Source organism: Scyliorhinus torazame, chromosome 5 (genome assembly GCF_047496885.1).
Source record: "Scyliorhinus torazame isolate Kashiwa2021f chromosome 5, sScyTor2.1, whole genome shotgun sequence".
In the NCBI taxonomy this organism is placed as follows: domain Eukaryota; kingdom Metazoa; phylum Chordata; class Chondrichthyes; order Carcharhiniformes; family Scyliorhinidae; genus Scyliorhinus; species Scyliorhinus torazame.
Genome location: NC_092711.1, coordinates 153,403,527 through 153,419,046, shown reverse-complemented (window position 1 = coordinate 153,419,046; position 15,520 = coordinate 153,403,527). Strand labels below are relative to the sequence as shown.

The window sequence follows — 15,520 nt, the reverse complement described above, 5'->3', positions numbered from 1 at the left end:
TTGGTGAACCGGAAGGACTTTTCCACCATCCAATCAGCTCCCCCGTTGTTCGAACGTGGAAACTGGACAATGAGGAAAACTGGGGCCTCACACAGACTGAAAACCTCCTCTTGTCTCCAACATCTGTGAGTAAAACTCTTTCTTTTCTCCCCCTTTCCATTTCTTTTCTCATTCTCACCTTCAATTGGTCACTTGCAGCAACTGAAGGGAAAGGAAGTCAATCCAGGGAGGGTGCAGACTCTGGAAAGCTTGGCCCACGTCTCTCTCTCTCTCAAAGACATTGACATCCTTTGCTCCCTCAGCTTCTCACATTTATTTGTCTGGGTAAAAGGATGGTCCCTTTCCTAATGGTCACCATTAAAGGGCTGGTTTCTCCAGGTGATGGCTGACATTTAAGGGGACAGTAAATTAATACCAGACAGAGACATTTCTCGTGCTGTTATATGGTACAGATTAGATATATTATTTATGGTTCTGTAATAAAGTACAATCCAGTCATCTCTTCCCTTGGAGGGTTATTAGTCTCTGGATTTCTCTTCCACAGGGACCAGTGGGGTGTGGGGTCATTGAATATATTCACAGATGAGTTGGACAGATTTTTAATAAATTGTTATGTTTTAAATAATTTTTAAACACTGAATGCAACAGAATAACAAAACGAATCGTGGGAAATGGGCACAGAGTGAAACAAGAGATATTACCAACATAAATCCAAGCAACACATTGCAGAATTAATTTGGAACAGGATATTTGAGAGACAAGAGCCTCAAGATGAAATACCAGATCAATTGAAGAACCAGTTAACAGGTTAAAGTAGTGAGTGGGGAAAGAGGGTAAGATTATATAACAATTCAGTTTGTAAACCCAAAAATTTCACAAACTGACTAACCGCATAATCAAATTAAAATGAATAACACAACATAGATGACATAGAACTCCTGTAGTGCAGAAGGCTATTCGCCCCTTCACATCTGCACTGAGCCTCAGAAAGAGCATTTCACTGAGGCCCACTCCCCATCCTCTCCTCGTAAGCCGGTGCATTGATCATGGTCAACCCACCTAACCTACACATCTTGGACACGAAGGGGCAAATTAGTGTGACCAGGGTTACCCCATCTCTGGATCTGTAAAGATTTAATCACCTGCTAATGTTCGCATTCCAAGCATTGTTTGGCATCTTTGAATTTGTCTATATATGTGTTTCTGGAACAGACCTCTTCATTCACCTGAGGAAGGAGCAGCGCTCCGAAAGCTAGTGACATCGAAACAAACCTGTTGGACTTTAACCTGGTGTTGTAAGACTTCGTACTGTGCTCACCCCAGTCCAACGCCGGCATCTCCACATCACCTTCAAGTTAGGGTGAGCACAATGGCGTATGCAAATTTCCCCCGCAACAGCCAATCAGCATCTCCGCTCTACTGCCCTCTGCTGGATGCTTGTCTTCACTTGAACAGCTAGGGTCTCTTTCTCAGGTACACCTTCAAGTTAGGGTGAGCACAACGGCGTATGCAAATTTCCCCCACAACAGCCAATCAGCAAATCAGCCAATCAGCCAATCAGCAGCTCCGCTCTAATGATAGTTTTCAATTCATTCACATGAAGAGATCGCTTAAAGTCCGAGCCGGATATAACACATTTTAAATACAAGTGTTGTTATTAATTTATTTTTGTGCTCTGTTATTGCATATATTATTTGGGCGGCACAGTGGTTAGCACTGCTGCCTCACAGCGCCATGGCCCCAGGTTCAATTCAGCCCTGTGTGGAGGTTGTTCTCCCCGTAGTGCATGGGTTTCCTGTGGGTGCTCCGGTTTTCTCCCACAGTCCAAAGATGTGATGGTTCGGTGGACTGGCCATGCTTAAATTGTCCCTGAATCTGAAAGGTTTAGATGGGGTTACAGGATTATGGAAATAGGCCGGGGGAGTGGGCCTGGGTGTTCTTTCAGAGGGTTGGTGCAGACTCAATGAGCCGAATGGTCTTCTTCTGTACTGTAGGGATTCTATTCTGTAAAGTATAAAGTATTTAGAGATGTTGTGTAATACGTTATTGATTTTATTTTTTCTACTTGATGTGGTGCCCATTAGTTTGGTTCATGTTATTTCTGATAACCGTTATGTTCTCCGGCATGGTCTACTAGATTATTGTACATTGTTGTATCATTCACACAGTTCAGTGATAATAAAATACATTCGCGATTTTTAGCACAGAAAAGGAGTTGGTCATGTAAGCCCAATTTTGAAAAAGGGAGGGAGGGAGAAAACGGGGAATCATAGACCGGCTAGCCTGACATCAGTGGTGGAGAGAATACTGGAGTCAATTACTATGGATGAAATAACTGAACCATTTGGAAAGTGGGACAGGATCGGTCCAAGTCAAGATGGATTCACTAAAGGGAAATCATGCTTGACAAACTTTCTGGAATTTTTGAGGATGTGACCAGTAGAATGGACAATGGTGAAGCAGTGGATGTTGTGTATCTGGACTTTCCACATACGAGATTAGTGAGCAAAATTAAAACTCATGGAATGGGGCGGGAGGTTGGGGAGTGGGGGGGGGGGGGGGTCGGTGGCAATGTATTGACATGGATAGAGAACTGGTTGGCAGACAGGAATCAGAGAGTGGGAATAAATGGGTCATTTTCAGAGTGGCAGGAAGTGACTAGTGGGGTACTGCAGGTTTCAGTGCTGGGAACCCAACTGTTCACAAAATACACTAATGATTTGGACGAAGGAATTGCATGCAATATCTCCAAATGTGCAAATGACACTAAGCTAGGTGGCAGAGTGTGCAGTGAGAAAGAAGCAAAGAGGCTGCAGGGTGACTTCGACAGGCTGGCTGAGTGGGCATATACTTGGCGAATGCAATATAAAATGGTAAATGTGAGGTTATCCACTTTGGTGGCAAACACAGGAAGGCAGATTATTATCTGAATGGTGGCAGTTTAGGAACAGGGGAAGTGTAACGAGGCCTGGGTAACATGGTGGAACAGTCGCTGAAGGTTGGCATACAGGTACGGCAGGTGGTGAGGAAAGCTAATGGCGTGCTGGCCTTCATAGCGAGAGGATTTGAGTATAGGAGTAGGGATGTCTTGCTGCAGTTATATAGGGCCTTAGTGAGGCCACACCTTGAGTATTGTGTGCAGTTTCGGTCTCTTAGTTTGAGCAAGGATATCCTTACTATTGAGGGTGTCCAGCGAGGGTTCACCAGACTAATTCACAGGATGGCAGGACTGACATATGAAGAAAGACAGGATCGACTGGGCTTGTACTCACTGGAGTTTAGAAGAATGAGAGGGGATCTCATAGAAACATATAAAATCCTGATGGGACTGGACATGCTAAATGCGGGGGAAATGTTCCCGATGTTGGGGTGTACAGAACTAGGGAGTCACAGCCTAAGAATAAGGGGTAAGCCACTCAGGACTGAGGTGAGGAAGAACGTCTTCTCTCAGAGAGTTGTGAACTTGTGGAATTCTCTACCACAAAAAGTTGTTGGGTCCAGTTCATCGGATATATTCAAGAAGGAGCTGGACGTGGCCCTTGTGGCTAAAGGGATCAAGGGTACGAGAGAGAGTGGGAGTGGGATACTGAATTTATATGATCAGCCATGATCATATTGAATGGTGGTACAGGCTCGAAGGGCCGAATGGCCCTATTTTCTATGTCGGGGTTGAGCATTGACAAGAAACTACCAAGAGAAAAGGTGGAGATTTCACAAATAAGGCACTAGAATTATGATTTTTATTTGGATGTAAGTGGAATTTAGCTGCTGTCGTAATCTCACCAGCACACATTCTACGCATCCATCTGTCTCTCTTTATTTCCTAATTGTTGCAGCAAACTTGGCGGCGATCGTGATCCTGTCCCTGGTGGTCTAGTGGTTAGGATTCGGCGCTTTCACCGCCGCGGCCCGGGTTCGATTCCCGGTCAGGGAATGATCAATTATTAGGGCAGCACGGTAGCCTTGTGGATAGCACAATTGCTTCACAGCGCCAGGGTCCCAGGTTCGATTCTGGCTTGGGTCACTGTCTGTGCGGAGTCTGCACATCCTCCCCGTGTGTGCGTGGGTTTCCTCCGGGTGCTCCGGTTTCCTCCCACAGTCCAAAGATGTGCAGGTTAGGTGGATTGGCCATGATAAATTGCCCTTAGTGTCCAAAATTGCCCTTAGTGGTGGGTGGGGTTACTGGGTTATGGGGATAGGGTGGCGGTGTTGACCTTGGGTAGGGTGCTCTTTCCAAGAGCCGGTGCAGACTCGATGGGCCGAATGGCCTCCTTCTGCACTGTAAATTCTATGTTCTATGTTCTAAGATGTGGCTTCTCCCGATGTATCACCTGCTACTTGGTGTCTATGGCAGTGTCAGACTGCACAGTCATTGTTAGCTCTGTGATACTAAACCGGATTGCTGGCATTTATTTCCCATTCACTTTCCTGTCCATCACACACGTATGTCGTTGCCGGGCTGTCCTAAACTGCACAGTGTTTGGAGTTTCTGTATGGCTAACAGTGGCTTTCACCTTTGACAGATACGTGGCAATTTGTTGCCGAAATATGAAAACAAAATATTGCAGAGCAAAGACAGCGGCAGTTGCCATCGTGGCAATTTGTATATGTTGCTTTTTTGCATCTTCTTTCCTGTATTTGATTTATAAACCGTTGTACATAATTAATGACGTGCCCTGGTTCTGCAGTGTAAAGGTCATGTTTTATACATCACCAGTATGGATCGCATATGAATGGACAATCCGCATTTCCACCCCTTGTCTCCCATTCATTCTGATTATATTGCTCAATGCTCTGACCATCAGAAACATCCGAGTGGCCAACAGAGCCCGCAGGAGACTCAGGAGCCAGAAGAATGGAAAGAATGAGAGTGACCCGGAGATGGAGAAGCGGAGAAAGTCCATTGTTTTACTGGTCGCCATCTCGGGCAGCTTCATCCTGTCCTATGTGTTAACTGTGATTGCCTTCCTCTACGTTAGGATTGCGGGAACTACTTATTTCTCTGGCTCCAACTTCGAGGAATCAAATTATATTCTGGAGGAAAGCGGAATTATCTTGCAGGTGCTCAGTTACTGCAGCAACCCGTTTATTTATGCTGGGACTCAGAGTAAATTCCGAGACGAGTTAAGGAATGGGGTGAAATATCCATTCATTCTGATCCGGAAAATATTTAAATAATGCCAACAGCCCAATGCTGTAATAATTCACCGTTATAGTCCACGTATAAATATTATCCAATCCCAGTTACATTGTCATATTTTGTGTCGTTTATCCTCTGAACGATTTTAGAAATATACAAGCCTGATCACCGCATAATTCAGATTTATAACCACTTTTCAGTTAGTTGCCAATTCTCTGCCCGTTCCAATAAATATTTTGCCATTCCAACCATATGTTGATCTCTGCGGTGTCCGCAGGAAATGCAGGAGAGAGATTCTGGCCACTCAGCTGCCATTGGACAGGAAACAATTCTGTGCAATGTGGGGGTCTCGATATCTCTCTGGGTGTGGATTGAATGCTAACGTTGAGCCCTCAATGTATTCTCACAGTAACTTCACTGTAGTGTTAATGTAAGCCGACGTGTCACTAAGAAAGATTATTATTATAACGAGAATGTGGGCTGCCCCACGCACTGCTCTTTCCTCAAAAAACGCCCAGGCACACTTGTAACCTTGTGTAGCCAAGCTGTGTCCATATTCATAAGAGCAGAGCAATTTATTGAAGAAAAAGATGAATTCACGTCCACTGCCCACTCTGCTAGTTTCTCTGTTCGGGCCTGCATCCCATCTGTTATCGAGCAGGATAAACTAAACTGAACAACCAGCACCCCCAACCCCCCACCCACACCCCCAGCCATCTCCACCCCCTTAAATGGGAATGTACAGGAAGGAACATTAAAAAAATACATTTATGAAATTAAATTTGAATAGAATCCTCATTATTGATTGTTAATGCTTTCTGCCCTCTTGTTGTCTGAATGTTTGGTTTTGCTAATCTGACGGGGAAATTATCCATATTTGTCCGCAGCGATCCAGACAGGCAGTCCCAGACAGGCAGAGCCAGACAGGCAGTCCCAGACAGGCAGAACCAGACAGGCAGTCCCACACAGGCAGACCCAGACAGGCAGATCCACACAGGCAGTCCCACACAGGCAGACCCAGACAGGCAGTCCCACACAGGCAGACCTAGACAGGCAGACCCAGACAGGCAATCCCAGACAGGCAGTCCGCACTGGTGATGGTGGGGAACTGGAGGGAGCTTGATTGTGCGGGGCCACATTTGTCAATTGGCTCTTTGTTGCTGCTCGAAGCTCCCGCTGCCGCATCGCCGTCATGTCTTTGGCAGCGTCCCGGAACACTCTGTGTGTGTGGGACGCGCTGGGATGTCATGGGACACTCGCTGCTGTGTGGGACACTCTAGGCTGAGGCAGCGTCCCAGGAGAGTCACTGTGTGTGTGGGACGCTCTGGGATGAGACGGCGTTCCGGGACACTCACTGTGTGTGAGCCGCTCTGGGACACTCACTGTGTGTGTGGGATGCTCTGTATTGAAGTGATCCTGAATTCACACAGTTCAACCTCTGGTGTGACCCAGGAACCAACTTCCACCAAACAATGGCATTTACCAAATTCAAACAAAATCTGGCCGAATACCACCCAGATTTTCGCTTGCGTCAACATCTCTCTCACTTTGCAGCCAATCACTGTCCGTTACTTCCTGCCTCTGGATGAGTTCTCGACCTGCTGCACTTGTGACTTTTTCAGCTTTTTCACCACTAGACCACCAGGGAAACTAGCGAACAGTGTTTTAACCCGGCTGACAGTATATCATTCGCCTTTTATTTTCATTTCCGAGTTTTGATTAGAAATATACAAAATTACATATTTAAAATGAATACAAGTGACATCATAAGCCAATCACAACACCAATTGCTGTCGCTGAAACATGAAATTGACAGTGAGGTGAAATAGCCCAACAAGCTGCTCATGTGTAACTTTAAATTTCCAAAACCTACCAACTTGATCACTGTGGCTCCTGTGAAACTTACAACGCAACATCCGTCGGACATTCATCAGTAAATAGAAATAATTCATTTCAGTTGTTAAAAACATTTTTTTGTCGCAATTAAGTCTTGATCAAGATTTGAATAGTTTCCAGTTTGTGTTGATCTTTTTCTGAAGTGAAACTATCACGTTTGCTGAACATACACAAACTTCCTTGTTTCACACTGGGCAGGAACATTAAAACTTACTCATCTGTAATTATGAGGCAAAGCTTCGTCGTTCCGATTTGCTGTTAAACATTAGCACACGTCATCTCACAGCCTTGTGACATTTTCACTTCCACAAGTTTTGAATGAGATTCTTTCTTCCCCGCTCCACAGTTGGCGAGAGAGGGACAAGCAGCACGATTTTACCCAAACTCTCCATTCACCCGCAGCCAGCAGGACGCGGGGACTGCAGCTTCAATCAGCGGGTTACTGCCCATCCCGGGGACACTCCAACCAGGAGCAAACCTCGCTGGCTCTGAAAACAGACGACGGCAGGCCAGCAGCACGGTTCAATTCCTGTACCAGCCTCCCAGAACAGGCGCCGGAATGTGGCGACTAGGGGCTTTTCACAGTAACTTCATTGAAGCCTACTTGTGACAATAAGCGGTTTTCATTTTCATACACCGAGCACAGGCTGAGAAACATGCAGGTAGATTATACCCCGCTCACGTAACCTCCGCGCAGCATTTACACAATCCCTCAGTGAGAGGAACTTCCTTGTAGCTTCTTCTGTTGCATTCAGCTCCCGTGACCTCAATGGACTGAATACGTTCAGTTAGAAGTTTTATTGTCATCACCTTGGAGGTTTGCACCCAGATCGGGGAGATATTTCTGTCTTTGTGAGCAATAATATCTGGTCCAATACCACGCAGTTTTGCGCTTGTGTCAACATCTCTCTCACTTGCAGCCAATCACTGTCCATTTCTTCCTCCCTCTGGATGAGTTCTCGACTTGTAACATTTTCAGCTCTGATGTGAAGCAACAAATGTCACTGAACTGATGCTGGCAGAGATCTTTTCTGTGAAACTGCGATTCAGCTTCGTTGAACGGTTTGGTGGACAACAATAAAGCATCATTCCCTGACCAGGAATTGAACCCGGGCCGCGGCGGTGAGAGCGCCGAATCCAAACCACTAGACCACCAGGGAAAGTAACGATCAGCGCTTTAACCCGGCTGACAGTATATCATTCGCATTTTATTTTCATTTGCGAGTTTTGATGAGAAATATACAAAATGACATGTTTAGAACGAACAGAAGTGACATCTTCAGCCAATCACAACACCAATTGCTGTCGCTGAAACATGAAATTGACAGTGAGGTGAAATAGCCCAACAAGCTGCTCATGTGTAACTTCCAATTTCCAAAACCCACCAACTTGATCACTGTGGCTCCTGTGAAACTTACAACGCAACATCCGTCGGACATTCATCAGTAAATAGAAATAACTCATTTCAGTTGTTAAAAACATTTTTTGTCGCAATTAAGTCTTGATCAAGATTTGAATAGTTTCCAGTTTGTGTTGATCTTTTTCTGAAGTGAAACTATCACGTTTGCTGAACATACACAAACTCCCTTGTTTCACACTGGGCAGGAACATTAAAACTTACTCATCTGTAATTATGAGGCAAAGCTTCCTCGTTCCGATTTGTTGTTAGTAAACATTAACACAATTCGTCATCCCACAACCTGTTACATTTACACTTCCACAAGTTTGGAATGTGTTACTTTCTTCCCGGGCTCCACAGTGGGTGAGAGAGGAACAAGCAGCAGGATTTTACCCGAAATCTCCATTCACCCGCTGCCAGCAGAACGCGGAGACTACAGCTTCAATCAGCGGGTTACCGCCCATCCCGGGGACACTCCAACCAGGAGCAAAGCTCCCAATACTCCGAGCACAGGCTCAGAAACATGCAGGTAGATTATACCCCGCTCACTGAACCTCCGAGCAGCATTTACACAATCCCTCAGTGAGTGGCATTTCCTTTGAGCTTCTTCTGTTGTATTCAGCTCCTGTGACCTCAATGGACTGAATGATTTCAGTTCGAAGTTTTCTTGTCATCACGCCCGAGATTCGGACCCTGATCTGGGGGATAATTGTGTCTGTGTGAGCAACAAAATCTGGCCCAATACCACCCAAATTTTCCCTTGCTTCATAATGTCTCTCACTTTGCAGCCAATCACTGTCCGTTTCTTCCTGCCTCTGTATTTGTTCTCCACCTGCTGCACTTGTGACTTTTTCAGCTCTGATGTGAAGCAACAAATGTCACTGAACTGATTCTGGCACAGCTCTTTTCTGTGAAACTGCAATTCAGCTTCATTGAAGGGTTTGGTAGACAACAATAATTCATCATTCCCTGACTGGGAATCGAACGCGGGCCACGGCGGTGAAAGCGCCGAATCCTAACCACTAGAACATCAGAGAAACTGACAAGGAAAGTTTTAACACGTGTTTACAGTATATCATTCACCGTTTATTTTGGTTTCCGAGTTTTCATTAGAAGTATACAAAATTACATGTTTAAAATGAACACAAGTGACATCTTCAGCCAATCACAACACCAATTGTTCGCTGGAACATGAAATCGACAGTGAGGTGAAATAGCCCAACAAGCTGCTCATGTGTAACTTCCAATTTCCAAAACCCATCAACTTGATCACTGTGGCTCCTGTGAAACTTACAACACAACATCCGGCAGACATTCATCAGTAAATAGAAATAACTAATTTCAATTGTTAAAAACAGTTTTTGTCGCAATTAAGTTTTGATCAAGATTTGAATAGTTTCCAGTTTGTGTTGATCTTTTTCTGAAGTGAAACTATCACGTTTGCTGAACATACACAAACTCCCTTGTTTCACACTGGGCAGGAACATTAAAACTTACTCATCTGTAATTATGAGGCAAAGCTTCCTGGTTCCGATTTGTTGATAAACATTAACACTATTCGTCATCCCACAACTTGTGACATTTACACTTCCACAAGTTTCGAATGTGTTTCTTTCTTCCCCGGCTCCACAGTGGGTGAGAGAGGAACAAGCAGCAGGATTTTACCCGAACTCTCAATTCACCCGTTGCCAGCAGAACGCGGGGTCTTCAGCTTCAATCAGCGGGTTACTGCCCATCCCGGGGACTCTCCAACCAGGAGCAAAGCTCCCAAAACACCGAGCACAGGCTCAGGGACATGCAGGTAGATTATACCCCGCTCACTGAACCTCCGTGCAGCATTTACGCGATCCCTCAGTGAGTAACACTTCCTTTGAGCTTCTTCTGTTGTATTCAGCTCCTGTGACCTCAATGGACTGAATAATTTCAGTTCGAAGTTTTCTTGTCATCACGCCCGAGATTCGGACCCTGATCTGGGGGATAATTGTGTCTGTGTGAGCAACAAAAACTGGCCCAATACCACCCAAACTTTCGCTTGCTTCATAATCTCTCTCACTTTGCAGCCAATCACTGTCCGTTTCTTCCTGCCTCGGTATTTGTTCCCGACCTGCTGCACTTGTGACTTTTTCAGCGCTGATGTGAAACAACAAATGTCACTGAACTGATTCTGGCAGAGCTCTTTTCTGTGAAACTGCAATTCAGCTTCATTGAAGGGTTTGGTAGACAACAATAATTATCATTCCCTGACTGGGAATCGAACGCGGGCCACGGCGGTGAAAGAGCCGAATCCTAACCACGAGAACATCAGAGAAACTGACAAGGAAAGTTTTAACCCGGGTTGACAGTATATCATTCACCTTTTATTTGGGTTTCCGAGTTTTCATTAGAAATATACAAAATTACATGTTTAAAATGAACACAAGTAACATCTTCAGCCAATCACAACACCAATTGTTGTTCGCTGTAACATGAAATCGACAGTGAGGTGAAATAGTCCCAAAAGCTGCTCATGTGTAACTTCCAATTTCCAAAACCCACCAACCTTATCACTGTGGCAGCTGTGAAACTTATCCGGTGGACATTCATTAGTAATTCCAAATAACTCATTTCAATTTTTCAAAACATTGATAGTTAATCCTTTTCGCAATTAAGTTTTGATCAATATTAGAAGTTTTGTTGATCTTTTTCTGACGTGAAACTATCACGTTTGCTTAACATACACAAACTCCCCTGTTTCATACTGGGCATAAACAAGAAACTTACTCATCTGTAACAATGAGGCAAAGCTTCCTCGGTCCGATTTGTTGTTAAACATTAACACACGTCATCTCACAGCCTTGTGACATTTATACTTCCACAAGTTTTGAATGAGATTCTTTCTTCCCCGGCTCCACAGTGGGTGAGAGAGGGACAAGCAGCAGGATTTTACCCTAATTCTCCATTCACCCGCTGCCAGCAGAACGCGGGGACTGCAGCTTCAATCAGCGGCTAACTGCCCATCCCGGGGACACTCTAACCAGGAGCAAACCTCGCAGGCTTTGAAAGCAGACGACGGCAGGCCAGAAGCACGGTTCAATTCCTGTACCAGCCTCCCAGAGCAGGCGCCGGAATGTGGTGACTAGGGGCTTTTCACAGTAACTTCATTGAAGCCTACTTGTGACAATAAGCGGTTTTCATTTTCATACACCGAGCACAGGCTCAGAAACATGCAGGTAGATTATACCCCGCTCACGTAACCTCCGCGCAGCATTTACACAATTCCTCAGTGAGTGGAACTTCCTTTGAGCTTCTTCTGTTGTATTCAGCTCCTGTGACCTCAATGGACTGAATACGTTCAGTTAGAAGTTTTATTGTCATCACCTTGGAGGTTTGCACCCAGATCGGGGAGATATTTCTGTCTGTGTGAGCAATAAAATCTGGCCCAATACCACGCAGATTTGCGCTTGCGTCAACATCTCTCTCACTTGCAGCCAATCACTGTCCGTTTCTTCCTCCCTCTGGATGAGTTCTCCCCTTGTAACTTTTTCAGCTCTGATGTGAAACGACAAATGTCACTTAACTGATTCTGTGATGTGGAGATGCCGGCGTTGGACTGGGGTGAGCACAGTACGAAGTCTTACAACACCAGGTTAAAGTCCAACAGGTTTGTTTCGATGTCACTAGCTTTCGGAGCGCTGCTCCTTCCTCAGGTGAATGAAGAGGTCTGTTCCAGAAACACATATATAGACAAATTCAAAGATGCCAAACAATGCTTGGAATGCGAGCATTAGCAGGTGATTAAAACTTTACAGATCCAGAGATGGGGTAACCCCAGGTTAAAGAGGTGTGAATTGTCTCAAGCCAGGACAGTTGGTAGGATTTCGCAGGCCAGATGGTGGGGGATGAATGTAATGTGACATGAATCCCAGGTCCCGGTTGAGGCCGCACTCATGTGTGCGGAACTTGGCTATAAGTTTCTGCTCGGCGATTCTGCGTTGTCGCGGGTCCTGAAGGCCGCCTTGGAGAACGCTTACCCGGAGATCAGAGGCTGAATGCCCTTGACTGCTGAAGTGTTCCCCGACTGGAAGGGAACATTCCTGCCTGGTGATTGTTGCGCGATGTCCGTTCATTCGTTGTTGCAGCGTCTGCATGGTAGACGCTGTGACATGCAGACGCTGCGACAACGAATGAACGGACATCGCGCAACAATCACCAGGCAGGAATGTTCCCTTCCAGTCGGGGAACACTTCAGCAGTCAAGGGCATTCAGCCTCTGATCTCCGGGTAAGCGTTCTCCAAGGCGGCCTTCAGGACCCGCGACAACGCAGAATCGCCGAGCAGAAACTTATAGCCAAGTTCCGCACACATGAGTGCGGCCTCAACCGGGACCTGGGATTCATGTCACATTACATTCATCCCCCACCATCTGGCCTGCGAAATCCTACCAACTGTCCTGGCTTGAGACAATTCACACCTCTTTAACCTGGGGTTACCCCATCTCTGGATCTGTAAAGATTTAATCACCTGCTAATGCTCGCATTCCTAGCATTGTTTGGCATCTTTGAATTTGTCTATATATGTGTTTCTGGAACAGACCTCTTCATTCACCTGAGGAAGGAGCAGCGCTCCGAAAGCTAGTGACATCGAAACAAACCTGTTGGACTTTAACCTGGTGTTGTAAGACTTCGTACTTAACTGATTCTGGCAGAGTTTCTGTGAAACTGCGATTCAGCTTCGTTGAACGGTTTGGTGGACAACAATAAAGCATCATTCCCTGACCAGGAATCGAACCCAGGCCGCGGCAGTGAGAGCGCCGAATCCTAACCACTAGACCACCAGGGAAACTGACAACCAGGTTTTTAACCCGTCTGACAGTATATCATTCGCCTTTGATTTTCATTTCCGAGTTTTGATTAGAAATATACAAAATGACATGTTTAGAATGAACAGAAGTGACATCTTCAGCCAATCACAACACCAATTGCTGTCGCTGTAACATGAAATTGACAGTGAGGTGAAATAGCCCAACAAGCTGCTCATGTGTAACTTCCAATTTCCAAAACCCACCAACTTGATCACTGTGGCTCCTGTGAAACTTACAACGCAACATCCGGCGGACATTCATCAGTAAATAGAAATAACTCATTTCAGTTGTTAAAAACATTTTTTGTCGCAATTAAGTCTTGAGCAAGATTTGAATAGTTTCAAGTTTGTGTTGATCTTTTTCTGAAGTGAAACTATCACGTTTGCTGAACATACACAAACTCCCTTGTTTCACACTGGGCAGGAACATTAAAACTTACTCATCTGTAATTATGAGGCAAAGCTTCCTCGTTCCGATTTGTTGTTAAACATTAATACTATTCGTCATCCCACAACTTGTGACATTTATACTTCCACAAGTTTGGAATGTGTTTCTTTCTTCCCCGGCTCCACAGTGGGTGAGAGAGGAACAAGCAGCAGGATTTTAACCGAACTCTCCATTCACCCGCTGCCAGCAGAACGCGGGGACTTCAATCAGCGGGTTACTGCCCATCCCGGGGACACTCCAACCAGGAGCAAACCTCCCAATACACCGAGCACAGGCTCAGGGACATGCAGGTAGATTATACCCCGCTCACTTAACCTCCGAGCAGCATTTACACAATCCCTCAGTGAGTATCATTTCCTTTGAGCTTCTTCTGTTGTATTCAGCTCCTGTGACCTCAATGGACTGAATAATTTGAGTTCGAAGTTTTCTTGTCATCACGCCCGAGATTCGGACCCTGATCTGGGGGATAATTGTGTCCGTGTGAGCAACAAAATCTGCCCCAATACCACCCAAATATTCCCTTGCTTCATAATCTCTCTCACTTTGCAGCTAATCACTGTCCGTTTATTCCTGCCTCAGTATTTGTTCTCGACCTGCTGCACTTATGACTTTTTCATCTCTGATGTGAAGCAAGAAATGTCACTGAACTGATTCTGGCAGAGCTCTTTTCTGTGAAACTGCGATTCAGCTTCATTGAAGGTTTTGGTGGGCAACAATAATTCATCATCCCCTGACCGGGAATCGAACCCGGGCCGCGGTGGTGAAAGCACCGAATCCTAACCACTAGACCACCAGGGAAACTAACAAGGAAAGTTTTAACCCGGGTTGACAGTATATCATTCACCTTTTATTTGGGTTTCCGAGTTTTCATTAGAAATATACAAAATGACATGTTTAAAATGAACACAAGTAACATCTTCAGCCAATCACAACACCAATTGTTGTTCGCTGTAACATGAAATCGACAGTGAGGTGAAATAGTCCCAAAAGCTGCTCATGTGTAACTTCCAATTTCCAAAACCCACCAACCTTATCACTGTGGCTGCTGTGAAACTTATTCGGCGGACATTCATTAGTAATTCCAAATAACTCATTTCAATTTTTCAAAACATTGATAGTTAATCCTTTTTGCAATTAAGTTTTGATCAAAATTAGAATAGTTTAAATTTTTGTTGATGTTTTTCTGACGTGAAACTGTCATGTTTGCTTAACATACACAAACTCCCCTGTTTCATACTGGGCATCAGCAAGAAACTTACTCATCTGTAACTATGAGGCAAAGCTTCCTCGTTCCGATTAGTTGTTAAACATCAACACACGTCATCTCACAGCCTTGTGATATTTACACTTCCACATGTTTTGAATGAGATTCTTTCTTCCCTGGCTCCACAGTGGGTGAGAGAGGGACAAGCAGCAGGATTTTACCCGAACTCTCCATTCACCCGCTGCCAGCAGAACGCGGGGACTGCAGCTTCAATCAGCGGGTTACTGCCCATCCCGTGGACACTCCAACCAGGAGCAAACCTCCCAATACAGAAACATGCAGGTAAATTATACCCCGTTCACTTAACCTCCGCGCAGCATTTACACAATCCCTAAATTACTGATGCTTCTTTCGTTGTATTCAGCTCCTGAGACCTCAATGCACTGAATAATTTGAGTGAGAAATGTTCCTGATGCCACGGCCGAGATTTTGGAGATACTTGTGTCTGGTGAGCAATAACATCTGGCCCATTACCACCCAAATTTTGGCTGACGTCAACATCTCTCCATTTCTTCCAGCATCTGTACTTGTTCTC

At 45.2% G+C, this 15,520-nt stretch overlaps 1 long non-coding RNA gene and 4 other non-coding genes across 5 annotated transcripts; 2 read left to right on the top strand and 3 right to left on the bottom strand.

The window, feature by feature from the left end:
- The first annotated feature begins 32 nt into the window (after positions 1–32).
- LOC140422147 (uncharacterized) lies at positions 33–2,039 on the top strand. Its single transcript, XR_011947280.1, has 2 exons — positions 33–125; positions 1,213–2,039. It is a non-coding gene; the product is annotated as an uncharacterized lncRNA (long non-coding RNA).
- A 1,823-nt stretch (positions 2,040–3,862) lies between these two features.
- Positions 3,863–3,934, top strand: trnae-uuc (transfer RNA glutamic acid (anticodon UUC)). The gene has a single exon. It is a non-coding gene; the product is annotated as a tRNA-Glu (tRNA).
- Positions 3,935–8,124: 4,190 nt separating this feature from the next.
- trnae-cuc (transfer RNA glutamic acid (anticodon CUC)) lies at positions 8,125–8,196 on the bottom strand. Its single transcript has one exon. It is a non-coding gene; the product is annotated as a tRNA-Glu (tRNA).
- Positions 8,197–13,180: 4,984 nt separating this feature from the next.
- trnae-cuc (transfer RNA glutamic acid (anticodon CUC)) lies at positions 13,181–13,252 on the bottom strand. Its single transcript has one exon. It is a non-coding gene; the product is annotated as a tRNA-Glu (tRNA).
- Positions 13,253–14,447: 1,195 nt separating this feature from the next.
- Positions 14,448–14,519, bottom strand: trnae-uuc (transfer RNA glutamic acid (anticodon UUC)). Its single transcript has one exon. It is a non-coding gene; the product is annotated as a tRNA-Glu (tRNA).
- Positions 14,520–15,520: the final 1,001 nt, after the last annotated feature.